The sequence below is a fragment of the Equus quagga genome, chromosome 9 (genome assembly GCF_021613505.1).
Source record: "Equus quagga isolate Etosha38 chromosome 9, UCLA_HA_Equagga_1.0, whole genome shotgun sequence".
Classification (NCBI taxonomy): domain Eukaryota; kingdom Metazoa; phylum Chordata; class Mammalia; order Perissodactyla; family Equidae; genus Equus; species Equus quagga.
The window spans coordinates 82,137,798-82,155,203 of record NC_060275.1 but is presented as its reverse complement, the minus strand read 5'-3'; the positions used below and the strand labels follow the sequence as shown (position 1 = coordinate 82,155,203).

General features: G+C 39.3%; 1 long non-coding RNA gene across 1 annotated transcript in view; it reads right to left on the bottom strand.

The window, feature by feature from the left end:
- Positions 1-3,583: 3,583 nt before the first annotated feature.
- Positions 3,584-17,406, bottom strand: part of LOC124244899 (uncharacterized) — a 34,057-nt gene continuing 20,234 nt past the window's right edge. Inside the window, exon 3 of the long non-coding RNA XR_006890138.1 lies at positions 3,584-4,407. This is a non-coding gene — a long non-coding RNA (uncharacterized LOC124244899). The remainder of the gene's footprint in view (positions 4,408-17,406) is intronic.

Genomic DNA, 17,406 nt, shown 5'->3' with positions numbered 1-17,406 from the left:
CAAGAGCGATAATACCAAAAAACCCTATTAACAGAAACTTTTATCCTGTTGAGTGGGGTGTCAGTCTCTAGAACACCAAAAGTTGTTTTCTTTACTTTTGCCTTCCACTTTAACTTAAAACAAAAGCACGTGCAATCTTCATGCGGTAACGGCTACAGCAAGTGGCTCTATACATCAGAAGTTTTCAGTCTGTACATTTGCCTCTCCAAAGGTCTATTAAACAGACTGAAACCTAACTATGGATGCAAAGCTACCCCCACTCACTGGAACCAGGCACGAATCTTCACATCTTGCTTTATCTGTCTATGTGCATCCTATTATGGACCTATGCAACAGTGCAAGACCACCACACTGAGTGGGGAGGGGCTCGAGTTATAACAGCTGTGGTCTCAATGCAGGAACCACTGTGAAATTCTCCTTAGCTCTGGATCACAATTAGAGTAACACCTGTGCAAAACAGGTTTCTTCTGATCCCCTAGAAAGCCCCTTATTTTATGCAGGCCCAAATTGTGTTTGCTGTTCTTAAGCCAGTTCCCTGCCTCGGAATTCAGACAGTCGTTCAACTGCTCAGTTTCATCCCTCTAAAGCAATCCAGAGAGTTCACGGGAGATATACCAATGAGTCAGTTCATTCCTGCCTCACGCAACCCTTCTCTATGTGACTCCCTGAGCAAGATAACTTTTGCAGGGATGAAAAGGAATATCCTTTGTCTATGATCCATAAAGGCTTTTGATGCAGTCAAATCTTCCATGGTATTGACGGCATGGAGGAAGACCGGGGGAGGGATGTGATTCCTCCGTTTCTGCAGGACCTACTCCACAAGTGAAAGAGGCACAATTGCATGCCCCAAAGGAAATGGTTAGCAAAACTGAGGCAATCAATTATGCTAAAAAGTCTCTGCCTAAAAGGAGTCAGAAGAATGTCATTCTTGGACACTACTGAAAACGTGATTAAGCCAACTCTTCAGAGGTCCACAATAGGGACAGGAAATGTCAGAATCAAATTTTCAGGCTCAATTATTCATCTCATAAATAAATTTTGAGGATAGGTTTGTCTTATGAAAGTTGAGAAGTACAATGTTTAGCAATTATGCAAACCCTGAGACTTGGCTCCCTGAAATGATTTCTGTTGGTCTTGGAATGCTCTCCAGATCCAAGTAGCTGACAAAGTTTTTTATTATTATTATTAATAACACAAGGCTCTAAGAAAGGTATGAGCTCTTTGAGCGAGTAAAGACACTCTGGCTTAACTTCATTTTTCCAGTCTTACTATGGACCCATGGTTGCTGATTTTCTACTTATACTTTGCTCTTCTTTCGTAGTAATAATAATTCATTATTCAATTCAGGATGAATTCAAAGTCAAGACGTTGGGTCCTTTAAGAAGCGTTACAGAAATATTTGCACAAAGGGAAATCAGTTAAAATCTCAGTAGGTAATGATTGTTCTCCTGGCGTGCCTGGCCTTTGGAAGTACACCTACAGAGCAGCTCATTGCTGTGTCACATCCATCATAACGTACTGGAGCAAGCATGCATCCTATGGGGACTTTCAATGAGGCTTTTTGCACTCTCATAGTCCTCATTTTTCAATAGAGTCAAAAAGACTAAAACGTGTGAAGCCCTGTTAAAAAAACACCTGCAAGTCCTAGGCCCTACCCTCTAGGGGCTTGCATTTTTAATCAGTAGACCACACTTGCACAAAGCTAGCAATAAATGTGTTTAAATGAAATGCTTACTATGCCCTCAGCATTGTGCTAGGCATGTGGGGTTTTCAGAAGTAAAAACATGCCTCATCCTCAGAGGATGCAATGGAGTTAGAGAGACAGGTAAATGCTAGAAAGGAGATCAGTAAGGACTGGAAGGATCAGAGAAAGGTTCAGCAGAAGGTGTGCTGTTAGCTAGGGCTTGAAGGATGGATCAGATTTAGATGGAAGGACGGCATTTAGGCAGGAGGCTAAGATAAACCAAGATGTGAGGCAGAAAAGAATATGGTGGTCACATGGGATTCACAAGGGCGTTCCCTTCCTTTTTCTTTTAGGTCTTATTAGATACATCTGACGGGGACAAGGTTAGAATTATTGGAAAGGGGGGGCCGAACCAGTGGCGCAGCAGTTAAGTTCGCACATTCCGCTTCGGCGGCCTGGGGTTCACTGGTTCAGATCCTGGGTGCAGACACGGCACCACTCACCAAGCCATGCTGTGGCAGGCATCCCACATATAAAGTAGAGGAAGATGGGCACGGATGTTAGCTCAGGGCCAGTCTTCCTCAACAAAAAGAGGAGGATTGGCAGCAGATGTTAGCTCAGGGCTGATCTTCCTCAAAAAAAAAGAATTATTGGAAAGGATTTTGCCTTATCTACATGGACCTCCTATGGAAACAAAGAGACAAGGGAGCCTTTGAATGAGGGAACAGTGATAGCTGAGGGGATTAGAAGTGTCTGTGTTTGGGAAAAAAAAAAAGGTAGTCAGCAGGACTGTAATTACAATACAGTATGTAAAGTCCTGCCAAGGGAACATACAGTCCTGAGGCAGGAAGAGTCCCAGGAAGATATGACTCCTTTTACTCAGCTAGGTGACCACACACACACCCCATCATAGATCTAGTTAAACTTAGTTGCCAATTATACAGACTCTGAGAGCGCAGAACACTCCAGTGATGTCCAAGTTTCTCATCCTCCTCTCTGGCTTCCTGTTCTCCCATGCATGCATTCCCATAGTTCAACACGGAGCCTCCTCATTGGCTTCCACCAAAAACCCACTCATGCTCAAGCATTTCTTGAATTTTTTACCTTGATTACAAATTTAGACAGGCATGAAGAGAGATTGCATGATAGAGTTTGCGACCTTCCATCATTCAGGTGGGTCCACTAGTACCAGTCTCTCCTTTCCTCTCCTCCAAGAAGTGAGAAAGTTGTCTAGCTTAAAAGAGTGCCATCCACATCCTTGGAATTTCAATCTATACCCCAAGCACTTTCCTGTATAGGACATTTGTCCATCTAAGTGAATTCTAATGAATGCAATTTTCTCTATGTTATTAAAATTTCCCCTAAGTGAAAGTGAGAAGAGAATATTAGCAGTCTTTCACAACTTCTTCCAAGTTCCCCCCAAAAGAAAAGGTAAAGAGAAGACAGCGCATGGTTATTACTTGGCACTCAATTCCCCTCCATACCACAGACCTTCTTCGCTCCATAGCCCTAACTTCTCCCATCCTTCTCCTATGGCCTTAGAGAAATCCGGGCCTGGGTCCTGTTGGAATGCTTTTCCAGCTTGACCTCTTCATTCATTTATTTGAGGGGTCTCTCCCACTCGGCTGAACCAGACAAGCTCCTTTCCGACAGCAGAGGTCTCCAAAGAACCTGGATGGAAGTCTGTGAATGGAGCACTATCGTTAACATAGTCAACAACACTAGGCTTAAAGGAGCCCCAGGAAGGGGGTAAAACTCCCAGTCTGAACCTTGTGCCACATTTTCTTCACCCTCAGAGTCAGAGACGACCCTGGAAGGGATATTGTTAAGTGGGCACGCTGCCCTCTGCAGCTCCTCCCTCTAGGGCCTCATCTACAGATAAGAAAAGCTTAGGTGTTTATATGAGCACCTTTGCTCATGGCGCTGGAGTAGTTATCCTCTCTGGCTTCTTTCCCATTTCCTGACCTTAATTTCTGGAAAAGCCATGGTTTTTCCTGCTAGTAGGAGTTTGCCACAAAATGTCTCTTCTCTCCATTAACAAAACCACATTGCATACCAGGAAATCCTATGTCTGTTTTTATGTCTCTTATATTGACAGAAGTTACCACCCTTCTTGTTTATGATTCAGCGTATACCTGGCTTTTTTCTGAATAGTCAACATTAAACAGAGCGTTTTCCCCAAAGGCTGTATTGCCTATCTCAGAATGGTTTCTACAACTTTACTCTAAATTTAAATGGAATTTCCAAAATCATCAAGATTTTCAGCCAATCCAACAAACCCCTAATCTCCCTGCACAGGGCACCCCACAGTTTGGAAGTCATTATAAGGCTGTACTCCTGGTTCAGCTCTGCTCCTTAATTCAAACGATACTGGACGGGACCCCAGAATGAAACACAGATGTCAAACAGAGAACTTAGAGATCTGTTTAAGCTTGGACAAACCCAAATTCTATAGGATTGTAAAAGGCAAAGTCCTCCTCACGATTCTTGTGAGCGCACAGGACTGGCTTCCTTGGGCTTCTGCCTCTATGCTCCTACACATCAATCCAGGCAGGAAGCCCAATCTGTTCACTGGTTCCTACAAAAATCAACTCACACTCAAACATTTTTTGAGTTTAGAACCTTTAGAAGGATTTGGAGACAGTTTCATGGGAAGGATCACACCCCATTGCTCTCCATTTTTCTCTCTTCTTCCTCTTCTCTCTCTCTCTCTCTGTCTCCCTCTGCAGAAACAAAAGAAGAAAGGAAAAGGAATATGAAGACAGAAAACAGGCTCCTTGAAGAGGAAACAAGGGCATAGGGAAAATTAGCGGGGGAAAGCTGAGTCCCTCCAATGGAAGCACATGGGGAAAAGATTCCCGGTCCAAATACTTTTAGCTGGAACAAACAAAGGGAAATACGTGATTGGTGATTGAACCTAAATCTATTAGGTTGCACCATATGATGCTGCTAATATTCAACTGTTTATCTCCTATGGAAATAACAATGCCATATGATTCAATCAAACCTAAATAACTAGGCAATTCAGTAAATGATTACTCAATTTGAGGAGAATGGTGGAAAATAATTGTTTGATACATGATTCATTTATTTTTTGCCTAGTAGTTTTAAATTAATGAAAACACAAGCAGAGATTAAAGTTCCCACTAAAACATGACAAGATCAACAGTTTGTATTTCTTTATATCTCTAGTATTTATATGCGTATATTCAAACATATACTTTATATTAAATTTTTATGCATATTTTAATTATGATGTCAAGGTACTATGTGACAGTCCCATTAGTAATCAAGTAAGTGGCTATTAAGAGTGCTGGGTAACTTTTTCTTTTTAATTTGTATATAGGTATCCCACATGTCCACACTCTATGGAGAGTAGAGTGGAAAAGATGTCACAATTGTCATTCAGCCAAGGCCAAGGAATACAATAACAAATGAGTCCTGTGTCAGATCTTTTTCTTTGCCCCAAAATGAAAATAAGGGGGTGGAGGGTAGGAATTGCTAGAATTAGGTGTAGGAAAACTCGTAGACGGAATCTGTGATCAAGCGAAACACAACTCTTATCAGAGGAAAATATTGCCCATGGAAGCACAGACACTGTTCTTCTTCAGCACAGCTCACTAATGGAACGAGAGTCTGTGCCAGTGAGTATAAAGTATAACAATACCATAACTATATAAATGGCTAGCTTGAGAATTTCTGCTTTGCAACTTTACTTGCTCCAAGAAAAGACAAATTGAAGTTTAACAAATACAATAATTTTTGTTCCTTGTTTATTTCTTTTTAAAAGAAAAAGAAAGAACAGAAACTTCATACTTGGGAATAGAAAATACCTTGTGGATATGGATTTTACTGCAAGCTATGCGTCTGAGTTAAAGACGTTAATGCTGAATTCGCCCACCAAGATCAAAACTCCTACAAAACTCTTCCAGCTGCAGCATTTATGGCTCCAGGTTTTGTTTCAGAAAGTGAAGAATATGTTCCAGCATTATGATCTTATTTCTCTTTCTTGCCTGTTGCAAGCACAACCGTAGTCTGCTCTTTTAATGCTATGGAAATGTTCAGTTGGCATTGTTTTTCTCACAACCATGGAAACACCTGCTTCCAAATTAATTTATAATCTATTTTACACCTATGGCTGCAAGCCACATTCTAGTTTATTTTTTTAAAGAATTTTGGTATAAAGCATATAAGAAAGTTTATAATGTCTGCTTCTTCTCTTTTCTGCTCCCCATGACATAATGTTGGCTTTTACACATTTCATTTTATGTCCAGCTTTTTAAGATTTAATAATATGTAAAGATATGTCATATGTTTCAATATATGTAAAGTTTTTTTCCGAGTCTTTCAAAGCATCTCCCAGCACAGATATTGTACACTACACATACTTTTCTTGAATCTTGGTCCCAATTTCTCTTTTTATTTGGCCAGACTAAACCATGCAGTAAAGTATCTTTGGAGTTACTATAACAAAGAAAGAAATCTGAGTGTGGCCTCAATTTCACTAACTTCAAATATGAATGATTCACTTCTGTAAAAATATTTATTTCCTCTTAGATTTTATGGTAAGGTAAAGGGAAGATGTGTTTAACACATTCCAGATGATCCTATGGAAGAAGGATTAAGAAAATCAATTTAACTACTGTTTCTTTGACTTTGCTTTGTTCTATTTATCAATCACAGGGGCACAGAACTTTAAAACTAAAACAATATTTAAGCAATTTTAAATATTATACTGAGACTGTTATTGGGTTGATATATGTTAATTTTTTAAATATTTTATGAAAGTAAGCATTTCTTTCTCACATCAAAGAAAACAAAGAAATACAAAACTGAATCAACTTTAGTAACAGAAATATCTAGTCTAACAAAAAACAGGCAACTAAATCAATGACAACATATTGTCTTCAAATATCCATCATTATTAGTTCAAGAACGGTGACATTATGCTTACTATTTATAGAAAAATCAAAAATAAAAAAGATTCAAGTGGAAAAATATTTACTCCCTTTTAGTCTTGAATTTTAAAGAGAAAAGAGCAGAGGGGAAGGTGGGAATGGAAGCATTTGCTTTCAATAGCAAAACATGAGCTTGCAAGTCAGGGATAATACCATTCAACAATTCCGGGTTCCCAAACGGGATGAGTCATAATTCAGGAGCATCAAAACTAAAGCTGATCACTTGCTTCTTTCCATTACTGAAAGATGGTCTGTGCAACATAAGGATAGAAACAAATATTTTCAGCCTTGAAGAATTTCATGTGGTATTATTATAAGATAAAGAACTGTTGTTGCAATCACTGCCATCATTTGTGATTATTTTAATTCCCCTATGAGTTAATGAATAGGACAAAGAGGTAGTAAGTTAATTTTTTAAATTAATGTCTTAGGGGCTTTAGACCAATTAAACATTATTCATTTTTTCTTATTAAGTTTCCATGCAGCTGAATACATACTGATTTTACAAGAGATCATTAATATTTAAGTTTTTCATAATGAGATGTGGGTCACAATCACTTAAAATCTCCTGAGTTATGTTGTTGTTGTGTCACTGTTTATCATACCAGCCTGCAAGTTGACACAGGAGTGTCAGCAGAGGATGCCTTTACAATTCACAGGCTAAGACGCATAATTGAATCCCTCAGACTCCTAGAACATTCTTTGCTTCACTTGTCTATCTTATAATCTTTTAAATTAAAAAGAAAAAGACTCTAGTGTGGAGGAAACAAATAACAGGTACATTAGCATCCTTGACTTCATAGGAAGGGATTAGTAACATTACCTTGTAAAGTGATGAGAAGTCATTGCCTAATTGGTAAGCCATTCCCTTCAGACCCACAGTATTAGTCACCTATTTATTTACTTTTTGTTTCATGTTTTATATTTGCTAACTGGTTTTTCCCTGTCTAAAAGCCTTCATGCCCTGCCACATAGGTGTTTTTCGTGCTAAACTGTAAAACCTCAGGATCAGGGGCTATGGCAGAAAGACACATTATAACAGCTTTATATAGGGTGGGTAGATGGATTAGTTGTGAAATAAACACTTCTACAAAGTCTTTAGTACTCATAAGGTACTCATTATTTGGGGCACTGTCATTTTCATGGTTCATTTTGTTAAGAGAAAAATTAATTTTACTTCAGTTATCCATTCCTAGGCCAAGTGATTCATTGCCCTTTCACTCAGCAATCTGCTAGATATTTACAGAAACTGTCTTAAGACATTACCAGAGGATGATTAAGACGCCGGGTAGAGGAAGACACTACTGATGAGCTCCCACCTTCCAGTTACCACCTATATAAGAAGAGTAAAAACATTCTTAAGCAGCAAGTTCCCTTCCTTTCCTGCCTTTTTCTGACCCTGGGGACATCGTGAACTCTGCTGCTCCCTCCCTGGGTCTTCTTCCTCTTCCCAAGGAATTCTCCTAAAAAATGGGCAGTATCCAAGGTTGACACCTCAGGCTTTCATCAATTCCTGCTTAAGGGTTCTCCCAAGATAAAAGCCTCAATTACTACAGCTATGCTGGTAACTCCCAAAACTAACGTCCCATGAGAATCCCTGGCCTACATTTCTCAGAATATCATGCCACTGATGTGTCCAAATTTCATCTTTCCCCAACACCTAGTTTCTTTTCCAACACGCCCACTTCAATTACTTACCGTTGTAACCTCTTTACCTATCCGCAACTCATTATTCCTCTTCTCTACTTTATTTTTCTTCAAAGAACTTATCACCAGCTGATATGCTATATATTTTACTTTTTATATTTTTATTATCCGTTTCTCCCTCTCTTGGAAGTTCCATGAGGTCAGGGAGTGTTCAATGTTTTTGTTCTCTCTATCTCAGTACGGAGAACACACTAGGTGCTCAAGAAATATTTCTTGAATAAGTGAAAAGACAAATGGATAAATGAATGAATGAAGCCATAATTCCCCAAAAGCTCTAGACCAGAAAACTTAGAATTATATTTGAATCTGATCTCACATCTGTCCTGAACATCTTAATCGGTTACAAGTCCTATGATTCGTCCTTTCAACATTTCCTCTCCACCAAGTCCAAACCCTAAATGCCTCACACATAGATTTAAAGCAAAAAGTCTCCAGGCTTCCACCATTTCAATCACTTCCTCCAGATGAATCTTTTTAAAACTCTAGTTTTCATCATTCTACAGAATACATCTGTTGTCCTTTGTAAATTACATACACCCTCCTTGGTGTAGCCTCTAAAACCCTCCACAACCGGACTTTGCCGATACATTCTAATTCCCAGTTACTACTCATCACTCTTCTTTCTCTTCCCCTTAGGCTGACTCCTGACTAAACCACCTTAGAGAAAATGTTCATTCCTACCTCATGCCTTTACTTAGGTACATTTTCACTGGCTAAAATGTCATTCCTTCTCTCCATCTATTCAAATCCTATATAGTTTTTCAGATCTGATTCCCAGCTATGTTCCGTTAAGCTCTTCGAAAGCTTCACCAACAACCACAGCCTATATTGATTCTTGCTTTGTCTGGTCTCTGGAAACACATATTGTCTATACCTCACAATCCATTGCTCTGTTCGCCAATGGTTTCATGGCTTCATCCTGGCTCTCCGATGAGATGGTAACACAAAGCTGAACCCTTCTCATGGCCAGACTTAGACCAGTGCTATATCTAATAGGAAAAGTGCAAAAGCCAAAGATACATTGAAAAATATCTTAAATTTTTACTGAGATTTTTCAGAGAGACAGCAAAGATCCTAAACATCCTCTTTTTCCATCATCTCTGAAGTCTTCGTAACAGCTGCTCAGTAACCACTCTTCTTTCTCCTTCTCACTTACACTCTCTGTCGTTAAAACTCTAGTGCATACTACTGCTTTACTTCTCTCAGTATCCCTTCTCTCTCAATCTCTTATTCTTCCTGAATAGCTCTTAACCCTGTCTCTTGGATATCAATTTAAACTTTTGGGGCTCCTTCCAATAGTATACCCCAGACATTAACCAGAACAAAATCCCAGTCCCTGGGACTGTTGAAGCAAAGAGGACTCTTCCTCCTTCAAAGGTAGAGAAAGAAGGAAAGGCTAACAGTATTTACCAGGTTAATTTTTTTGGTCTTGTCATGCCTTCCCCCTACTTAAACCTTGGTGCGTCTCTACAAAGAAGGACATAGTACTTGTTCCCCCAGGGGCATTTCCCATCAGATCCCAAACTTCTCCTACCTCTCTCCCTCATCCTTTGGATGATTTATCTTAACAGCAATCACCATTATCAGATGGACTGAGCCAGACAGTGGACTGTCTAGCCTGAAGCTCCAGCTACACTCCCTCCATGAGAAGCAGAGCAGCAATTTCCATGCCGCTGACATCCACACCACATGTAAGAGCACGTCAAATAAGTGCTCTGCCCACATCAGGCCTTCCCTCCAGATGTTTATTCCTCTGCTGGAGAAAAATAATCTGGTCACCAGGTTGTTTTTCTCAGAGGTCCCTGACACTACTGTATCTGTGGACAAAATAGGTGATGATGTGACAGTGGAGCAGCTTCCGTGCCATAGACTATTGCACAGCCCAACCCCTGGAGACTTCAGCAGGCAGAAACATCCAGAGCAGCAGCCAGGGGAGGAAGAAAATGGTAGACATGATGTGGTAAATGGAAGGGCAGTGGTAAATGCAAAGGCTATTTCATGAGTACATAGGGGATGCGCCCAGACATTTTCCATAATAACTGAGGGAGCTTTGGAAGAGCTTTGGTCTATCAATAGAGACAGCGTAAGTCCAGAGCTAAGAATACAATGATACTGTTCATGTGATTTCTATTTTACTCCTTAGCTCTGTACCTGGAGAAACAAGGGATGCATGGAAAATAAAATAAGCACATCTACCTCAAGGGCTCTTGTAAAAACTTATAATGTGTGGAAAGTGTGAACACAGGCCTTGGCACATAATAGGTGCATGATCAATACTTCTCTCCCCACTCTTCTTCTCAACCTTTCCAAGAACAGGCTGGATATTTTCCAAAATTTATTCATTCAAAAAATATTCATCAAGCATTTATTAGGCATTGGAAATACAGTGGTGAATAGGACAGAAGTAATTATACCTTACCACAGAGTTGGGCACAGAGCAGGTGCTTAACAAGTATTTGTGCATTAACAAGACCAATTCCTAGTTAGTCCCATCTCAGATGACCCTCCACTGGAATCCTCATATCCCAGAGAGCTCTAACCAGGGTCTGCTGTCAAGGGAAGTAGTTCACATTAACTTTATGCTTAAGGATAACAAAGAGATGGAAACAACTGGGTGTCCTGGGAGAAAAGAAATGGATGAGCGACCTAGCTTGAAAATGAATTGGTAAAATGTCTATCCCCATTCATAGGAATAGAATCTGGCAAATTCCAGGAGGGATAATATCAATGTTTACCTTACCAGACCATGCCAAAGTCTATCAAAAATCAAAGTAGGGTCAAATGAAAATTTTTACTGATAAGATTTGTCATAGTTGTGTGTACATCATTCAAGTTAAACAAGTTAATTACCATAGTTGATAATAAGCTTTGTAAGGGGTCAGTTTACAAGTGGATTCCATTTAAACAAAAGATATTGAATAAAATGGAGCCCTACACTTTAAAATATACTAAATTTTAAAGTATATCAACAAACTACTATAATAAATTATGATTTCTTAAGATATTAAAATCTGCTTGGAACAGAAGGACCCATAATATATGCCATATCTTGGGTCCCACATTCCGAGAAAACATTTTCTCAGTCAACAAACATTACTGAATGCCTGTTTACCACTGAACAGGTACTCTTCCATTCTCTGGAGAGATGATGATGACTAAGACAAAGAATCATTTGATATGGAGTTTATAGACTAGTGGTCGAGAAAGATAAAATAATATAAACAGTGTAACCAGTAGCATGGTAGAAAATGAACAATGAAAGAATAGTAAATCCTTCCTAGGGGGCGGGAGGTGATCAGACAAACTGTCCCAAGAGAAATGGTTCTTAAATTAAGTCCTGAAAAATAAATAGGAGTTTGTCAGGTTGATGTGAATAGAGGTGAGGAAGAGAAGAGGCACCTCAACAATGGCAAAGAAATATGAGGGGGTAACAGGTTCTAGGAACCACAAATGTTAGCTACATATGGTTGTTCCATGGGATAAATCTACATTAGACAGTATTTGCAATAAGGGCAAAGAAAGTACTGCCTTATTCACCACAATGATTCCAATAGATCTCCTTGTATGTAGTAAGTGTTCAATACTGTCAGGCGTCACTTCACGACAGGGATACGTTCTGAGAAATGTGTCGATCGGCAATTTCATTGTTGTGCAAATATCATAGAGTATACTGAAGGGGAACAAAATTTGCCACCCCAAAATGTATCTCTTTAACATGAGGATTATTTTAGGCTGATTATTTTTAATAAACAAAAGACTCAGAAAGTTTTTCTTGTTACTTTCCCTTTAACTGCCTAAAAGAATTTAGATATAAAAACCTGCCCCAGGAAGCAAGCTGTCACCTTAGCATAACATGAACTAGGTGGTAGACAGGGAGGAACTGAGAAAAGCCTGTTTGTGGGGCTCCCTCTGCGTTCTTCTGTTTCTGTGTGGCCAAACACTTGTTTTGCAAACATTTTCTCCTTTTCACCCACTGGCGAACTGCCTTCCTTCCCTTTGAAGTCCCTGACTCTCCCCGCCGGCAACATCTTCTTTTGTCTTTAGCTGAAGATGCATTTAAGGTGAAAGCTTTGGGCATTTTGGTGAGTTAGTTTTCCTGGGTTTCTCCCATATATACAAATTATTAAACTTTTGTTTTTCTCCTGTTAATCTGTCTCATGTCAGTTTAAGTCTTAGACCAGTTAGAAGAACCTAACAGGGTAGAGGAAAATTTCTTCCTCCCCTACAGTACTTACATAAACCTACATAGTATAGCCTACTACACACCTAGGCTATATGGTACCAATCTGATGGGACCTCCATCATATATGTGGCCCGTGGTTGACTGAAACCTCATTATATGATTCATAACTGTAACTATTTATTAAATGAATAAGGTCTAAAAGAGTAGACAGGTCCCAAATGATGAAGGGTTTTATAGATTATAAGATTTATAAGGGTTTTATAGATTTATAAGATTTGATCCTCTGGGGGGCATGCTATGAATTTTAAGGCAAGATAATGACATGACTAAATTTAGGTTTTAGGAAATTTCCCCTAGCAGCTCTGCAGAAGATGGACTGAAGGAGAGTAAGAAAGAAAGTAGGGAGACCCGGTTGGAAGTAACTGAAGGAATGATGAGACCTGGACCAAGCCATTGTCAGCAGTTGGAGAGGAGGGAACAATTGGGAGAATCATTTGGGAAATAGTATAGTGCCATGTGACTATTTAGACATGGGCTGGGGGATGCAAAGATGGCAGCCCAGAACAGCTCCCAGGTGTCTGACATCCACCACTAGGAGAATGCCGTTGCAGTTCAACAATATAAGAAACATGAACAAATATCTTCTACAAAACTGTTTATTAAAAACATATTCACATGTATATACAATAAAAATCCTGGACTAAATATGAAGATACATGTTGGATAAGTTGGGATTATTTCATGATTTATTTATTCATTCAAAGACTATTTACTGAGCTCCTGCTGTGTGTCAGACACTATACTAGGTAGTCACTGGAAAATAATTGTGCGAAAAAAACAAATACAGTCCCTGCTTTCATGGAGCTTACAGCTTTGTGTGGGAAATAGACTATCAATTATATTACAGGCAGAGAGGGGACAAATTATGTAAGGCTTTAAAGGCCATGTTAAGGAGATCCTCTTTATCTTAAGAGCTATGGAGGACCATGGAAAGGTTTTAAGAAGTGAGGGGGAGGGGGGGAGGTGATCAAATAATATTTGCACCTGAAAAACATCACTCTGACTACTGTGCAGTAGATTAGGGTGCACTGCAGGGGCCACTTAGGAGGCCCTTACAGGGTCTAGGCCAGAGGTAATTGGACCTTAGATTCCAAAGAACAGGGCTAACCAGTATGACTATTTTAGTTGTTTATAACCAGCTTCTACCCTGATAGGTCAGTGCCTTGCACCATACTAGTTATTGAATATTTTGAATATAAACCCACTGTAGGGAGGTGGTAGTAGAGATGGAAAGAGGTTGATGGACTGAATAAGTTTGCACGAAGTAGACTGGATACCCTTCCGGCATGCCAACAGGCTTTACCACTGGTCACCTGCCTCTTCTGGCTGTGGACTCTCAGGGAGTAGGAGGTAGTAAGGACACAAGAGGGGAGAGAAAGAGCCTATCCATTTGGCAGCAGTAAAAGGCCATACTCCCTTTCTTATTTCTATCCCCCCAACTGGCACTTGGCCATCTCCATCTCCAGGGACAGCACTACTTAGCCGTTTGGCTTATAAATGAGAAAAAGTGGGCATTAGAAAGTAATATTTCCAGACTAGTTCCAGTCTTTTGTGAAGCAGATTGCCCAATGCTTATTTCCCCACATAGAAAGGTCAACAACTCCCCAATGTTTATTGCAGCACTGTTTACAATAGCCAAGACGTGGAAGCAACCTAAGTGTCCAGCAACAGACGAATGGATAAAGAAGATGTGGTACATATATACAATGGAATACTACTCAGTTGCAAAACAGAACAAAATCATTCCATTTGCAATAACATGGATGGACCTTGAGAGAATTATGTTAAGTGAAATAAGCCAGCAAGAGAAAGATAATCTGTGTATGACTCCACTCATATGAGGAATTTAAAATTATGGACCAAGAACAGTTTAGTGGATACCAGGGGAAAGGTGGGGTGGGGGGTGGGCACAAAGGGTGAAGTGGTGCACTTACAACATGACTGACAAACATTACTGTACAATTGAAATTTCACAAGATTGTAACCTATCAATAACTCAATTTAAAAAAAAAAAAAAAAGGTCAACAACTTATTCAATGATGCACTTAACACCTGTTGCTCTTTGGCCAACATGACCAGACGGAAGCTCGCTGGCCTGTGCAGATCCTTTGCTTCTCCTTCTCTCTGACTTACTTGTGTTCCTGATGCTACGCACAGGAGCCAAAGCAAGCAGAGCAAATGAAACTCACCAATTTGTTTTTTATCGCAACTCAGCTCAGATAAAAGACTCAGTTGATAGGGGGACAATTAAACTTTTGCTCTAAATGAGTTTATAGAATTAACTCTAGGTTTTAGATCCCCATGCCATCTCTGTCCCCAGGTGACACACATAATCCCATGCTGGCTAGAAGCAGAACTTGGCAAGCAGGAAAATTGTGAAGTATACCAAAGGCAAAAATCAATAACCAGTCAATATATTTTCATGGAGCAGCTGCTTTTTCAGAAATCAACATAGTACCTCCTATAGAGGGTATAGGCCGCTGTACCTCAAGAAGCATATAATCTTGCTAACAAAAAAAAATACAAGTACTAAACAGTATGTGATCTGCATCAAATAAAGCACAAACAATAAGTCTTCCAGGGTCCTGAAGAGAAGTAAAGTTTGGGGGGTGACCAGAAACACAGAGGTGGAGCAGCCAACGATGGGCAAGAGGATGTGAAACAGAAGTTCAAGGGAAGCATAGTCCAAGAATGGGCAAATAGTCTGGGAAAGCAGAAAAGACAGGGAGGGAGAGGGCTTTTCAGTTTTTGAACAATTTTAGGGATTTGGAGGGGATGTTGGATTTTTTTGTTTGGTTGGTTGGTTGATTGCCTTTCAGATATATTTTTATCTGCTTAACTGGAACATTTGGGGAGGATAAGAAGTAGAAAGGAAAGACCTATATTGTCTACTCTGGCAGATAACTTAAGAGTTTAAGAAATATTTTCCTATTTATATTTGTTCTTTTTGATTGTGCTTTTGGTGTCATATCCAAAATATCATTGCCAAGACCAATGTTAAGGAGTCTTTTCCCTATGTTTTTTTTTTCCACTTTTATGGTTTCAGGTCTTATGTTTAAGTCTTTAATCCATTTTGAGTTAATTTTTGCGACTGGTATAAAATAGGGGTCCAATTTCATTCTTCTGCATGTATTATCCAGTTTTCCCAACACCATTTTTTGAAGAGACTATTCTTACCCCAGTGAGCATTCTTGGCTCCCTTGTCAAATATTAGTTGACTATATACGTGTGGGTTTATTTCAACAAGTAGGACTACATCAAACTAAAAAGCTTCTGCACAGGAAAAGAAACAATCAATAAAATGAAAAGGCAGCCCATGGAATAGGAGAAAATATTTGCAAATGACCTATCTGATAAGGGGTTAATATTCAAAATAGATAAGGAACTCATACAACTCAATAGCAAAAAAACAAAGAGTCCAATTAAAAAGTGGGTAGAGGGCCTGAATAGACATTTTTCCAAAGAAGACATCCAAATGGCCAAAAATGTGAAAAGATATTCAACATCACTAATCATCAGGGAAATGCAAATCAAAAACATAATGAGATATCATCTCATGCCTGTTAGAATGGCTATCATCAAAAAGAGAAGAGAAAAGTGTTGGTAAGGATGTGGAGAAATGGGCACCCTTGTGCATTATTGGTGGGAATGTAAATTGATGCAGCCACTATGGAAAACAATATGGAAGGTCCTCAAAAAACTAAAAGGATAACTAACATATATGATCCAGCAATCCCACCTCTGTGTATATATCCAAAGGAAATGAAATCAGGATCTTGAAGAGATATCTGCACTCTCAAGTTCATTGCAGCATTATTCACAGTAGCCAAAATATGGAAACAACCTAAGTATCTGTCTACGAATGAATGGATAAAGAAAATGTGATATATAGACACACAATGGAATATCATGCAGCCGTGAGAAAGAAGGAAATCTTGCCATTTGTGAGAAGATGGACAGACCTTGAGAGCATTATGCTAAGTGAAATAAGTCAGAGAAAGATAAATATTGTATGATAACACTTACATGTGGAATCTAAAAAAGCTAAACTCACAGAAACAGAGAAGAATGGTGGTTGCTGGGGTATCATCATTTTTCCAGGTGGGGAAATAAGTTCTGGGGATCTAACAGAGCATGGTGACTACAGTTAACAACAGTGTTTTCTAAACCTGAAAGTTGCTAAGAGAATAATCTTAAATGTTCTCACACACATACACAAACACACACACACACACACACACACATACACACACAAAAGGTAATTATGTGAGGTGATGAAAGTGTTAAGTAACCTTAACGTGGCAATCATTTCACAACATATACGTGCATCAAGTCATCACGTTGTATACCTTAAACTTACACAGTGTTATATGTCAGTAACATCTCAATAAAGCTGGGGAAAAAGAACCATTTTTCTCATTCTATCAAAGAGTTCTAATCAGTCTGTGCTCCTTCCCAAAATTCTTAAAGGCTTTTAGGGGTTCTCAACAGTAACCATTAATAGAAAGAGTGTAGACAGAGTAAGACATAGCAGAATTTCATGGAAAAAACTCCCCTGTGTGCTAACACTTTGAAAACCCCTGAGTTGGAACACAGTTGACAGACTGTGGCTTGTAGGGTGAAACCGATCAGAGAATCCTTGCTATAAGATGTTTACGTTCATGTTGTTGTTTGGAAATTTAAAAAGGAAGGAAGAGTAGACGATAGCAGAAGCTCATTCCTGGGATTCTCCAGGATTAACGAGCCAGGGACATCACTGTCTACAGGCTCCTCAGTTTAGAGAATTCTTGCGCAGAATAGCAGAAATTAGTAGC